Raw genomic sequence first — 13,985 nt, 5'->3', positions numbered from 1 at the left:
ACCCCCAAGGACACCTAAGGGCCAGCCAGGGCACCCCCAGGGACACCTAAGGAACAGCCAGGGCACCCCCAGGGACACCTAAGGAACAGCCAGGGCACCCCCAGGGACACCTATGGGACTGCCAGGGCACCCCCAGGGACACCTATAGGAAAGCCTGGGCACCCCAGGGACAGCCAGGGCACCCCAGGGACACCTAGGGGACAGCCAGGGCCCCCCAGGGACACCTAGAAGATAGCCAGGGCACCACAGGAAGAGCCAGGGCACCCCCGGGGACACCCAGGGGACCCCAGGGACACCTAGGGGACAGACAGGGCACCCAGAGGGACACCCAGGGCACCCCCAGGGACACCTAGGGGACAGCCAGGGCACTCCCAGGGACACCTAGGGGACAGGCAGGGCACCCTTGGGACAGCCAGGGCTCCCCCAGGGACAACTAGGGGACAGCCAGGGACACCTAGGTGACAGCCAGGGCACTCCCAGGGACACCTAGGGGACAGGCAGGGCACTCCAGGGACACCTAGGGGACAGCCAGAGCACCCCAAGGACAGCCAGGGCACCCCCAGGGACACCTCGGGGAAAGGCAGGGCACCCCCAGGGACACCTAGGGGACAGCAAGGCACCCCAGGGACACCCTGGGCACCCCCAGGGACACATAAGGGACAGCCAGGGTACCCCCAGGGACACCTAGGGGACAGCCACGGCACCCCAGGAACACCTAGGGGACAGCCAGGGCACCCCAGGGACAGCCAGTGCACCCCAGGGACACATAGGGGACAGCCAGGGTACCCCCAGGGGCACCTAGGGGACAGCCTGGGCACCCCCAGGGACAGCCGGGGCACCCCTAGGGCACGCCAGGGACACCCAGGGCACCCCCAGGGACACGTAGGGGACAGCCAGGGCACACCAGGGACAGCCAGGGCACCCCCAGGGACACCTAGGGGACAGCCAGGGCACCCCAGGGACACCCAGGGCACCCCCAGGGACAGCTAGGGGACAGCCTGGGCACCCTAGAGACACCTAGGGGAAAGCCAGGGCACACCCAGGGACACCAAGCGGATAGCTAGGGCACATCCAGGGACACATAGGAGACAGCCAGGGCACCCCAGGGACACCTAGGGGACAGCCAGGGCACCCCGGGAAACCCAGGGCACCCCCAGGGACACGTAGGGGACAGCCAGGGCACACCAGGGACAGCCAGGGCACCCCCAGGGACACCTAGGGAACGGCCAGGGCACCCAAGGGACACCCAGGGCACCCCCAGGGACAGCTAGGGGACAGCCTGGGCACCCTAGGGACACCTAGGGGAAAGCCAGGGCACCCCCAGGGACACCAAGGGGATAGCCAGGGCACCTCCAGGGACACCTAGGGGACAGCCAGGGCACCTCCAGGGACACCTAGGGGACAGGCAGGTCACCCCCAGGGACACCAAGGGGACAGCCACGGCACCCCAGGGACACCTAGGGGACAGCCAGGGCACCCCAGGGACAGCCAGGGTACCCCCAGGGACCCCTAGGGGACAGGCAGGGCACCCCAGGGACAGCCGGGGCACCCCTAGAGCACCTCAGGGACACCCAGGGCACCCCCAGTGACACGTAGGGGACAGCTAGGGCACACCAGGGACAGCCAGGGCACCCCCAGGGACACCTAGGGAACAGCCAGGGCACCCCAGGGACACCCAGGGCACCCCCAGGGACAGCTAGGGGACAGCCAGGGCATCCCCAGGGACACCAGAGCACCCCCAGGGACACTTAGGGGACAGCCAGGGCCCTCCCAGGGACACCAGGGTACACCCAGGGCCCCCCCAGGGACAGACAAGGCACCCCTAGGGACACCTATGGGACAGCCAGGGACCCCCAGGGACAGCAAGGGCACCCCCAGGGACACCTAGGGGACAGCCAGGGCACCCCAGGGACGCCTTAGGGACAGCAAGGCACCCCAAGGACACCTAGGGGACAGCCAGGGCACCCCAGGGACACTCAGGGCACCCCAGGGACACCTAGGGGACATCAAGGGCACCCCAGAGGCAGCCACGGCACCCCACAGATAGCCAGGGAACCCCCAAGGACACCTAAGGGCCAGCCAGGGCACCCCCAGGGACACCTAAGGAACAGCCAGGGCACCCCCAGGGACACCTATGGGACAGCCAGGGCACCCCCAGGGACACCTATAGGAAAGCCTGGGCACCCCAGGGACAGCCAGGGCACCCCAGGGACACCTAGGGGACAGCCAGGGCCCCCCAGGGACACCTAGAAGATAGCCAGGGCACCACAGGAAGAGCCAGGGCACCCCCGGGGACACCCAGGGGACCCCAGGGACACCTAGGGGACAGACAGGGCACCCAGAGGGACACCCAGGGCACCCCCAGGGACACCTAGGGGACAGCCAGGGCACTCCCAGGGACACCTAGGGGACAGGCAGGGCACCCTTGGGACAGCCAGGGCTCCCCCAGGGACAACTAGGGGACAGCCAGGGACACCTAGGTGACAGCCAGGGCACTCCAGGGACACCTAGGGGACAGCCAGAGCACCCCAAGGACAGCCAGGGCACCCCCAGGGACACCTCGGGGAAAGGCAGGGCACCCCCAGGGACACCTAGGGGACAGCAAGGCACCCCAGGGACACCCTGGGCACCCCCAGGGACACATAAGGGACAGCCAGGGTACCCCAGGGACACCAAGGGGACAGCCAGGGCACCCCCAGGGACACCTAGGGGACAGGCAGGGCACCCCAGGGACAGCCAGGGCCCCCCCAGGGATAGCCAGGGCATCCCCGGGGACACCTAGGGGACAGCCAGGGCACCCCAGGGACACCCAGGGCACCCCCAGGGACACCAAGGGGACAGCCAGGGCACCTCCAGGGACACCTATGGGACAGCCAGGGCACCCCCAGGGACACCAAGGGGACAGCCAGGGCACCTCCAGGGACACCTAGGGGACAGGCAGGTCACCCCCAGGGACACCTAGGGGACAGCCAGGGCACCCCAGGGACAGCCAGGGTACCCCCAGGGACCCCTAGGGGACAGCCAGGGTACCCCCCAGGGACAGCCGGGGCACCCCTAGAGCACCTCAGGGACAGCCAGGGCACCCCCAGGGACACGTAGGGGACAGCTAGGGCACACCAGGGACAGCCAGGGCACCCCCAGGGACACTTAGGGGACAGCCAGGGCCCTCCCAGGGACACTAGGGTACACCCAGGGCCCCCCCAGGGACAGACAAGGCACCCCTAGGGACACCTATGGGACAGCCAGGGACCCCCAGGGACAGCCAGGGCACCCCCAGGGACTCCAGGGCATCCCCAGGGACACCTAGGGGACAGCCAGGGCACCCCCAGGTACAGCCAGGGGACAGCCAGGGCCCCCCCAGAGGTTGAAGGGGCCCCCCCCGCTCCAAACCCAGCACGGATGCCTGCGTTGCGGCCCCCCAAAAACCCATGGCCGCCCCTCGAGCTGATATCGACCCCCCCACAGCATCATTGATCCCCACCCGAGTGTCACTGACCCCCCCAATGTCATTGATGCCCCCCCAATATTCCATTGATCCTTCCTCAGCGTCGCTGACCCCCCCCAAAATTCCATTGATCCCCTCCACTTGATCCCGCCCTTTTTCTCCCCTCACGTTTCCCGCCCTTTTTCTCCCCTCACGTTTCCCGCACTTTTTCGTGGGGAACGACCCCTGAGGGGTCCTGTGGAAGGATTCTGGAGGTCCGAGGGGTGAATTTGGGGTTTGAAGGGAGGTTTTGGGGGGTCCCAGGGATGGATTTGGGGGTTTTTGGGGGTCCAAGGGATGGATTTGGGGGTCCCGGGGTGGATCTGGGGTCCTGGGGAGGTTTTGGGGGGTCCCAGGGGTGGATTTGGGGTTCATGGGGAGGGGTTTGGGGGTTTTTTGGGGCCTCAGGGGTGAATTTGGGGTCCGGGGAGAGGTTTTGGGGGTTTTTTTGGGGTCCCAGGGCTGAATTTGGGGTCTGGGGAGGGGTTTTTGGGGGTCCCTCACCTGCAGGGCGTCGCGGGGGTGGCAGGGGGAGGGGGCAGCGGGGGGGGGCCCAGCGCCCACCCCCCCTTGGGCTTCAGGAGGGCGTCGATGAGACCGAAACAGCTCGGGGGGGGGGGGGGTCAAAAAACGGGGGGGGGGTCACGGGCTGGAACCCCCCAGTGCCCCCCAAACCACCCCCAGGGCCCCCCCGACCTCCAGGAGCCCGCAAAACCCTCCTCAGGTTCCTTTGATGCCTCAAATGGGCCGCCCAAACCTCCCGAAGATCCCCGAAAAACACCCACAGCAGCCCCTTGAGACTCCCCGCAGACCCCCCAAACCCCTCCAGGACAACTCGGGACCCCCAGGACCCCCCAAAATCCGCCCCCCCCCTCCCCCTGAGGCCTCATTTGACCCGCTCCACGTTGCGGACAGGCACCAGCTGATCAAGCCACAAGCACCAGCACCTGCGGGACTGGGATGGACTGGGAGCACTGGGAGGGTGATCAGAGAGAACTGGGATGGACGGGGAGTGGACTGGGATGAACTGGCAGGCGTGTAAGGGTGGATGGTGGGCAAACGGTGCCTTACTGGTCTGTACTGGGATGGGTCTAATGGCCCCAGGGGAGGGGGTGTGGCCACACCGGTCCAGACTGGGAGGGGTGTCACCATGGCGCCGCAGGCGGAGTCGAGGATACGAGCGAGGCAGGGACACCTAGGGGACAGCCAGGGCACCCCCAGGGACACCTAAAGGACAGCCAGGGCACCCCAGGGACACCTAGGGGACAGCCAGGGCACCCACAGGGACACTCAGGGCACCCCAGGGACACCTAGGGGACATCAAGGGCACCCTAGAGGCAGCCACGGCACCCCACAGATAGCCAGGGAACGCCCAGGGACACCTAAGGGACAGCCAGGGCACCCCCAGGGACACCTAAGGAACAGCCAGGGCACCCCCAGGGACACCTATGGGACAGCCAGGGCAGCCCTGGGACACCTACGGGACAGCCAGGGCACCCCCAGGGCACCCCAGGGACACCCAGGGCACCCCCAGGGACACCCAGGGACACCGAGGAGACAGCCAGGGCCCCCCAGGGACACCTAGAAGACAGCCAGGGCACCACAGGAACAGCCAGGGCACCCCCGGGGACACCCAGGGGACCCCAGGGACACCTAGGGGACAGCCAGGGCACCCAGAGGGACACCCAGGGCACCCCCAGGGACACCTAGGGGACAGCCAGGGCACTACCAGGGACACCTAGGGGACAGGCAGGGCACCCTAGGGTCAGCCAGGGCTCCCCCAGGGACAACTAGTGGACAGCCAGGGAACCCCCAGGGACACCTAGGGGACAGTCAGGGCACTCCAGGGACACCTAGGGGACAGCCAGAGCACCCCAAGGACAGCCAGGGCACCCCAGGGAATGCCAGGGCACCCCCAGGGACACCAAGGGGACACCCAGGGCACCTCCAGGGACACCTAGGGGACAGCCAGGGCACCACCAGGGACACATAAGGGACAGCCAGGGCACCCCAGGGACAGCCAGAGCACCCCAGGAACACATAGGGGACAGCCAGGGTACCCCAGGGACACCTAGGGGACAGCCACGGCACCCCCGGGACACCTAGGGGACAGCCAGAGCACCCCAGGGACAGCCAGTGCACCCCAGGGACACATAGGGGACAGCCAGGGTACCCCCAGGGGCACCTAGGGGACAGCCTGGGCACCCCCAGGGACAGCCGGGGCACCCCTAGGGCACCCCAGGGACACCCAGGGCACCCCCAGGGACACGTAGGGGACAGCCAGGGCACACCAGGGACAGCCAGGGCACCCCCAGGGACACCTAGGGAACGGCCAGGGCACCCAAGGGACACCCAGGGCAGCCCCAGGGACAGCTAGGGGACAGCCTGGGCACCCTAGGGACACCTAGGGGAAAGCCAGGGCACCCCCAGTGACACCAAGGGGATAGCCAGGGGACATCCAGGGACACCTATGGGACAGCCAGGGCACCCCCAGGGACACCAAGGGGACAGCCAGGGCACCTCCAGGGACACCTAGGGGACAGGCAGGTCACCCCCAGGGACACCAAGGGGACAGCCACGGCACCCCAGGGACACCTAGGGGACAGCCAGGGCACCCCAGGGACAGCCAGGGTACCCCCAGGGACCCCTAGGGGACAGGCAGGGCACCCCAGGGACAGCCGGGGCACCCCTAGCGCACCTCAGGGACACCCAGGGCACCCCCAGTGACACGTAGGGGACAGCTAGGGCACACCAGGGACAGCCAGGGCACCCCCAGGGACACCTAGGGAACAGCCAGGGCACCCCAGGGACACCCAGGGCACCCCCAGGGACAGCTAGGGGACAGCCAGGGCATCCCCAGGGACACCAGAGCACCCCCAGGGACACTTAGGGGACAGCCAGGGCCCTCCCAGGGACACCAGGGTACACCCAGGGCCCCCCCAGGGACAGACAAGGCACCCCTAGGGACACCTATGGGACAGCCAGGGACCCCCAGGGACAGCCAGGGCACCCCCAGGGACACCTAGGGGACAGCCAGGGCACCCCAGGGACGCCTTAGGGACAGCAAGGCACCCCAAGGACACCTAGGGGACAGCCAGGGCACCCCAGGGACACTCAGGGCACCCCAGGGACACCTAGGGGACATCAAGGGCACCCCAGAGGCAGCCACGGCACCCCACAGATAGCCAGGGAACCCCCAAGGACACCTAAGGGCCAGCCAGGGCACCCCCAGGGACACCTAAGGAACAGCCAGGGCACCCCCAGGGACACCTAAGGAACAGCCAGGGCACCCCCAGGGACACCTATGGGACAGCCAGGGCACCCCCAGGGACACCTAGGGGACAGCCAGGGCCCCCCAGGGACACCTAGAAGATAGCCAGGGCACCACAGGAAGAGCCAGGGCACCCCCGGGGACACCCAGGGGACCCCAGGGACACCTAGGGGACAGACAGGGACCCCAAAGGGACACCCAGGGCACCCCCAGGGACACCTAGGGGACAGCCAGGGCACTCCCAGGGACACCTAGGGGACAGGCAGGGCACCCTTGGGACAGCCAGGGCTCTCCCAGGGACAACTAGGGGACAGCCAGGGACACCTAGGTGACAGCCAGGGCACTCCCAGGGACACCTAGGGGACAGGCAGGGCACTCCAGGGACACCTAGGGGACAGCCAGAGCACCCCAAGGACAGCCAGGGCACCCCCAGGGACACCTCGGGGAAAGGCAGGGCACCCCCAGGGACACCTAGGGGACAGCAAGGCACCCCAGGGACACCCTGGGCACCCCCAGGGACACCAAGGGGACAGCCAGGGCACCTCCAGGGACACCTATGGGACAGCCAGGGCACCCCCAGGGACACCAAGGGGACAGCCAGGGCACCCCCAGGGACACCTAGGGGACAGGCAGGGCACCCCAGGGACAGCCAGGGCCCCCCCAGGGATAGCCAGGGCATCCCCGGGGACACCTAGGGGACAGCCAGGGCACCCCAGGGACACCCAGGGCACCCCCAGGGACACCAAGGGGACAGCCAGGGCACCTCCAGGGACACCTATGGGACAGCCAGGGCACCCCCAGGGACACCAAGGGGACAGCCAGGGCACCTCCAGGGACACCTAGGGGACAGGCAGGTCACCCCCAGGGACACCTAGGGGACAGCCAGTGCACCCCAGGGACAGCCAGGGTACCCCCAGGGACCCCTAGGGGACAGCCAGGGTACCCCCCAGGGACAGCCGGGGCACCCCTAGAGCACCTCAGGGACACCCAGGGCACCCCCAGGGACACGTAGGGGACAGCCAGGGCCCTCCCAGGGACACCAGGGTACACCCAGGGCCCCCCCAGGGACAGACAAGGCACCCCTAGTGACACCTATGGGACAGCCAGGGACCCCCAGGGACAGCCAGGGCACCCCCAGGGACACCTAGGGGACAGCCAGGGCACCCCAGGGAAAGCCAGGGCACCCCAGGGACACCTAGGGGACAGCCAGGGACCCCCAGGGACAGCCAGGGCACCTCCAGGGCATCCCCAGGGACACCTAGGGGACAGCCAGGGCACCCCCAGGTACAGCCAGGGGACAGCCAGGGCCCCCCCAGAGGTTGAAGGGGCCCCCCCGCTCCAAACCCAGCACGGATGCCTGCGTTGCGGCCCCCCAAAAACCCATGGCCGCCCCTCGAGCTGATATCGACCCCCCCCACAGCATCATTGATCCCCACCCGAGTGTCACTGACCCCCCCAATGTCATTGATGCCCCCCCAATATTCCATTGATCCTTCCTCAGCGTCGCTGACCCCCCCCAAAATTCCATTGATCCCCTCCACTTGATCCCGCCCTTTTTCTCCCCTCACGTTTCCCGCCCTTTTTCTCCCCTCACGTTTCCCGCACTTTTTCGTGGGGAACGACCCCTGAGGGGTCCTGTGGAAGGATTCTGGAGGTCCGAGGGGTGAATTTGGGGTTTGAAGGGAGGTTTTGGGGGGTCCCAGGGATGGATTTGGGGGTTTTTGGGGGTCCAAGGGATGGATTTGGGGGTCCCGGGGTGGATCTGGGGTCCTGGGGAGGTTTTGGGGGGTCCCAGGGGTGGATTTGGGGTTCATGGGGAGGGGTTTGGGGGTTTTTTTGGGGCCTCAGGGGTGAATTTGGGGTCCGGGGAGAGGTTTTGGGGGTTTTTTTGGGGTCCCAGGGGTGAATTTGGGGTCTGGGGAGGGGTTTTTGGGGGTCCCTCACCTGCAGGGCGTCGCGGGGGTGGCAGGGGAGGGGGCAGCGGGGGGGGGCCCAGCGCCCACCCCCCCTTGGGCTTCAGGAGGGCGTCGATGAGACCGAAACAGCTCGGGGGGGGGGGGGGGGGGGGTCAAAAACGGGGGGGGGTCACGGGCTGGAACCCCCCAGTGCCCCCCAAACCACCCCCAGGGCCCCCCCGACCTCCAGGAGCCCGCAAAACCCTCCTCAGGTTCCTTTGATGCCTCAAATGGGCCGCCCAAACCTCCCGAAGATCCCCGAAAAAACACCCACAGCAGCCCCTTGAGACTCCCCGCAGACCCCCCAAACCCCTCCAGGACAACTCGGGACCCCCAGGACCCCCCAAAATCCGCCCCCCCCTCCCCCTGAGGCCTCATTTGACCCGCTCCACGTTGCGGACAGGCACCAGCTGATCAAGCCACAAGCACCAGCACCTGCGGGACTGGGATGGACTGGGAGCACTGGGAGGGTGATCAGAGAGAACTGGGATGGACGGGGAGTGGACTGGGACGAACTGGCAGGCGTGTGGGGGTGGATGGTGGGCACACGGTGCCTTACTGGTCTGTACTGGGATGGGTCTAATGGCCCCAGGGGAGGGGGTGTGGCCACACCGGTCCAGACTGGGAGGGGTGTCACCATGGCGCCGGAGGCGGAGTCGAGGATACGAGCGAGGCAGGGACACCTAGGGGACAGCCAGGGCACCCCCAGGGACACCTAAAGGACAGCCAGGGCACCCCAGGGACACCTAGGGGACAGCCAGGGCACCCACAGGGACACTCAGGGCACCCCAGGGACACCTAGGGGACATCAAGGGCACCCCAGAGGCAGCCACGGCACCCCACAGATAGCCAGGGAACCCCCAGGGACACCTAAGGGACAGCCAGGGCACCCCCAGGGACACCTAAGGAACAGCCAGGGCACCCCCAGGGACACCTATGGGACAGCCAGGGCAGCCCTGGGACACCTACGGGACAGCCAGGGCACCCCCAGGGCACCCCAGGGACACCCAGGGCACCCCCAGGGACACCTAGGGGACACCCAGGGCACCCCCAGGGACACCGAGGGGACAGCCAGGGCACCCCAGGGACACCTAGGGGACAGGGAAGGCAACCCCAGGGACCCCCAGGGACAGCCAGGGCACCCCAGGGACGCCTTGGGGACAGCAAGGCACCCCAAGGACACCTAGGGGACAGCCAGGGCCCCCCAGGGACACCTAGGAAGACAGCCAGGGCCCCCCCAGGGACAGACAAGGTACCCCTAGGGGACAGTCAGGGCACCCCCAGGGACACCTAAAAGACAGCCAGGGCATCCCAGGGACAGTCAGGTCCCCCCAAGGGACACCTAGTGGACAGCCCGTGGACCCCAAGGGACACCTAGGGGACAGCCAGGGCACTCCAGGGACACCTAGGGGACAGCCGGGGCGCCCCCAGGGCCACCTAGGGGAAAGCCAGGGCACCCAGAGCTCCAAGTGCTCTCCAAGGCAGGCTCAAAACCCTTACCAACGATTGGCTTTAATAAAGCAACTCACACAAAGTCACCAGCACCACACGGTTGGTCTGTAACGGCTGCAACAAAATATGCCCTCCTGGAAGCAGTTCAGCACTTACTGATCACTTCTTTGTTTTGGCACTTCCCGGCCAGGGCCTGCGGGGCCTCCTGCAGATGCAGGTCTTCGCTGACAAGGCTCCACTTGTGCAGCAGCAGCAGGATTAGGGGCAGGAGCAGGAGCAGCTCCCTGAAATTTTAGAAAATATTAGAAAAATACAGGCAAAAATCTCACCTCTGTCCTCCCCTAAGAACATCCCTAGGACATCATCCCAGTTTTTCCCAGCTAGGAGCTGCAAGGAATTCAGGCAGGGGAACTGACATCAGGGAACAGCTTTGTAAAGTCAAAGGCAGAAAGAGAAGATCCACCAGCAAAGGGCAGGAAAGGGGAAAGGTTTCTGAAAACATTTCTGCAGTCTAATTAATAATTATTTCTGCTTCCCCAGCGAGAAGAACACAAACTCACAGCCATTCAGGCCTGACAGTCCCCTGCAGCCAGAGCTCAGCACACATCCACAGAAGCAAGTCCAGCACCTGAAAGAAAAAAAAAAAAAAAACAACAAAAAAACACAATCAAACCAGAAGGAAAAGGTGATTTCTTTGGCTTCAAAGTTATTTCAAGTTCTTAAAGCCCAACACAGCTGATAGGAGAAACAGAGTCAGGGCTCCTGGCAGACAGAGGGTGTTTTCCCCCCCAGGGGACTGCAGAGGAATTGTCTGGGACTTGGACTGTCCCTCGGGGTGACACCAGTTGCTGTGACTTTTATCATTCCATATGTTTGACTCCCAAAACTTCCCAGCCCAGGGGCTTGAGCTGACAGGGCAGCACAAAGATTGTTCTCTGTGTGGTGCCCAGATTTGGGGTTCACTGTCACCTTTGCTAGTTTAGATGAATTATACCCACGGCCCCAAATTCCCTGCTCAGTTCCTGCTGCAATAACCTCACAGTGCCTCACAGAGCATGGATATTCCCACGCAGAGCTGCTGCTTGAATGCCAGATGTGTCAGGAACTAGCAGAGCTTCCAAGGAAGCTCAGCAGGATAGGGACAGGATAGGTTTCTATTCCATAGATTTGGTTAATTCTAACCCTCATCCCCTGGGGGTCACCTGTCAGATTTCCCTGGAATTCAGCCACCCCCCTGAGCTCGGGCTCCAGGTGATGTTTCAGAGCAGGAGAAGGCACTGGCCGGCCTGTGCTGAGGCAGCCCCTGTGCCCTCGGGAGGACACAGCTCCCTGCAGGAGCTCAGCTCCTTTCCGAGCCCCAGCAGTGGCCTCTGCAAGTGCCTTTCCCTCAGGCAAGGGATGCCCATCCCTGCCTTCAGCACACCTCCAGTGGGACCCACCTGCAAAAGCTTTCCATCACTTCTGCACTCCGGCTGGCTCCCTGGAAAAGTCCAGACTTCATCCAAACGAAACTCCATCCCACTCAAACCTTTGATTTTGAGGCATCTCCGAGGGCCGTTGCTCTGGATTTAATTTCTGTGAGGGAGGAGCACCTTGGCTTTAATGCTGCCGATGGGTGATGTCCTCAGGCTGAAAGGGAGGGGATTTGGGGTGGCCGGGACATCCCTGGCAACTGTGTGGGAGCTCCGGGAGGTGGGAATTGCTGTCTGAGCCCCTCTGCAGACAGCCCGAGCCGCCGTTCCCGGGCAATGCCAGCTGTTCCCTGGGGAGCTCTTGGGCTGTGGGTGCCTCTGTCCGGGCTGCAGCATCTCCCCGTGCCCGGTGGGAGCAGCCCCTGGCCGAGGAGCCGCGGCAGCCCCGGGGCCGTGTCCGTGCCAGCCCCGAGCCCGGCCCCGGGCCCTGCGTTTGGCCGCCGCTGCCACGGGCGGGGCCCCGCAGGCACAGCTCCTCCCCTGCACATCATCCCAGGGCTGCTGGCCCCGCTGGGGCTGCCGGCCTCCTTCCTCCCTGCGCCTCCGGGCACCCGGGACACCTGCAGGAAACACCGAGGGACACTGCAGGCGGCACGGGGGGGCACCGAGGCCTCCGGCCAGAAAAGCAGCCCCGGCCTCAGCAGCTGCCATCAGTTTGGCCCGGCAACACTCACCTGCAGGAAACGCCCCTGTGCGGGTGGGACCGGCCCTGCCTCTCTGCAGAGCTTTGGCCGTGGAAGAAGGGAAGCCTCAGGACTTGTCCTGCTCTTTTCCGCCCAGAAAGAGACTTTGTGTAAGTACTTTTACGGCAGCTGTTGAGTAAATCCTGGAAAGGACAGGAAATCAGCGTCACTGGAAGAGCTTTGTGCTGTCGTGAGCTGCCAGCCAGTTCTGCCCTCGAGCCATTCCAGGGGCTGCTGTGTGAAGCAGCTTTGGCAGAGAAGGCGGCACTGCACTTACCTTAGTGGGGCCAAGCGTTGCCATCCTATGGAGGTCCATCCCCATAATGCAGAGATTGGTTCAGCTGCTTGGAGCAGAGTCCGGGTAATGCCAAGGTGCTGAGTTCGATTCTCAAACGGTCCGTCTGCTTGAGAGTCAGATTTTAGGATCCCTCTCAGGCTCAGTATATCCTGTGACCTGGAAATAAGAGGAAAATTCTCGGCTGAGTTTTAATAAAACAGCTTTTGCCATTGCAGGGTGTGAGCTGCACTCGGTGATTTTCGGCCGCGATGAGCCCCACGAGCATTCCGCCCTTCCTTGCCGCCATCTTGGTTGCGTCTGAGGCCACTTCCGGTCCCGCCGGCATCTTTTTTGCGGCACCGCTAAGGCCCCTGGCAGGTGTTTACACAGACGCCTGACTAAATCCACGAATCCGAACCCGGAGGCGGCGCGGATGAGCACATGGCCGGTGTCTGCACACCTGGAAACGCCGCGGAAAATTGCGCCCGGGCGGCGCTGTAGTCGGGGTTTTTGTGCAGGCATCTGCGTAAACGCCTACAGGGTCCTTATTTTTTCCCGCCCTTTTGGCCGCCCTTTTTGGAAGGTCGGGCGCCTCGCGCCTCGGCGCCATTTTGTGAGGGGCGACGCGTGACTTCCGCTTTTCCTTGCCGCCATCTTGGTTGCTCCTGAGGCCACTTCCGTCCCGGCCGCCATGTTCTTTGTGGCTCGGCATAGGCCTCCGCCAGGTGTTTACGCAGACGCCTGACTAAATCAACGAATCTGAACGCGGACGCGGCGCGACTGAGCACACGGCCCGTGTCCCCACACCTGGAAACGCCGCGGAAAATTGCCCCCGGGCGGCGCCGTAGTCGGGGTTTTGTGCAGGCAGCTGCATAAACACCTATAGGGTCCTTATTTTTCCCGCCCTTTTGGCCGCCCTTTTTAGAAGGTCAGGCGCCTCGCGTCTCGCCGCCATCTTGGTAGTGGAACCCACTAAAATGCCCCCTCGGCCGCTCACACAAGCGCCTGACTCAATGGACTGCCGCCCGCGGCGCCGCTGCGCCCCCATCCCGTGTCCGCACACCCGCAGACGCCGCGGAAAAGCGCGCCCTGACGGCTCCGGGGTCCGGGTGGCGCGCGCAGGCAGCCGGCTGCCACGCGCCCGGGCTCCTTGCCTTTTTCCCTCCCTTTCGGCCCCGAGCTGCGGGCGGGCGGGCGGCAGCGCCGCCCCCGAGCTCACAATGCGGGGCTGCCACGCGCGTCGGGGACGGGCGGGGGGGGACAGCTGCACTACCGCTCTTTGCCCACAGGGTGGCAGCACTGCCGCACGGCTCCGGCGGGACGGTCATGGGGGACAGCTGCACTACCGCTCTTTGCCCACAGGGTGGCAGCATTGCCGCACAGATCAGGCG

The 13,985-nt window shown here is 65.5% G+C and overlaps 1 long non-coding RNA gene across 1 annotated transcript; it reads right to left on the bottom strand.

Moving 5' to 3' along the window:
* Nucleotides 1–10,263: 10,263 nt before the first annotated feature.
* Nucleotides 10,264–12,269, bottom strand: LOC136300857 (uncharacterized). Its single transcript, XR_010723752.1, has 3 exons — nucleotides 11,602–12,269; nucleotides 10,723–10,790; nucleotides 10,264–10,446 (listed from the first exon to the last, which is right to left on the bottom strand). It is a non-coding gene; the product is annotated as an uncharacterized lncRNA (long non-coding RNA).
* Between the last annotated feature and the right edge of the window lie 1,716 nt (nucleotides 12,270–13,985).

This window comes from Chamaea fasciata, unplaced genomic scaffold (assembly GCF_029207755.1).
Source record: "Chamaea fasciata isolate MVZ Bird 193981 ecotype frontalis unplaced genomic scaffold, bChaFas1.0.hap1 SCAF_24, whole genome shotgun sequence".
In the NCBI taxonomy this organism is placed as follows: domain Eukaryota; kingdom Metazoa; phylum Chordata; class Aves; order Passeriformes; family Sylviidae; genus Chamaea; species Chamaea fasciata.
The sequence above is the reverse complement of the archived record's forward strand: the minus strand, read 5'-3'. Positions and strand labels throughout refer to the sequence as shown.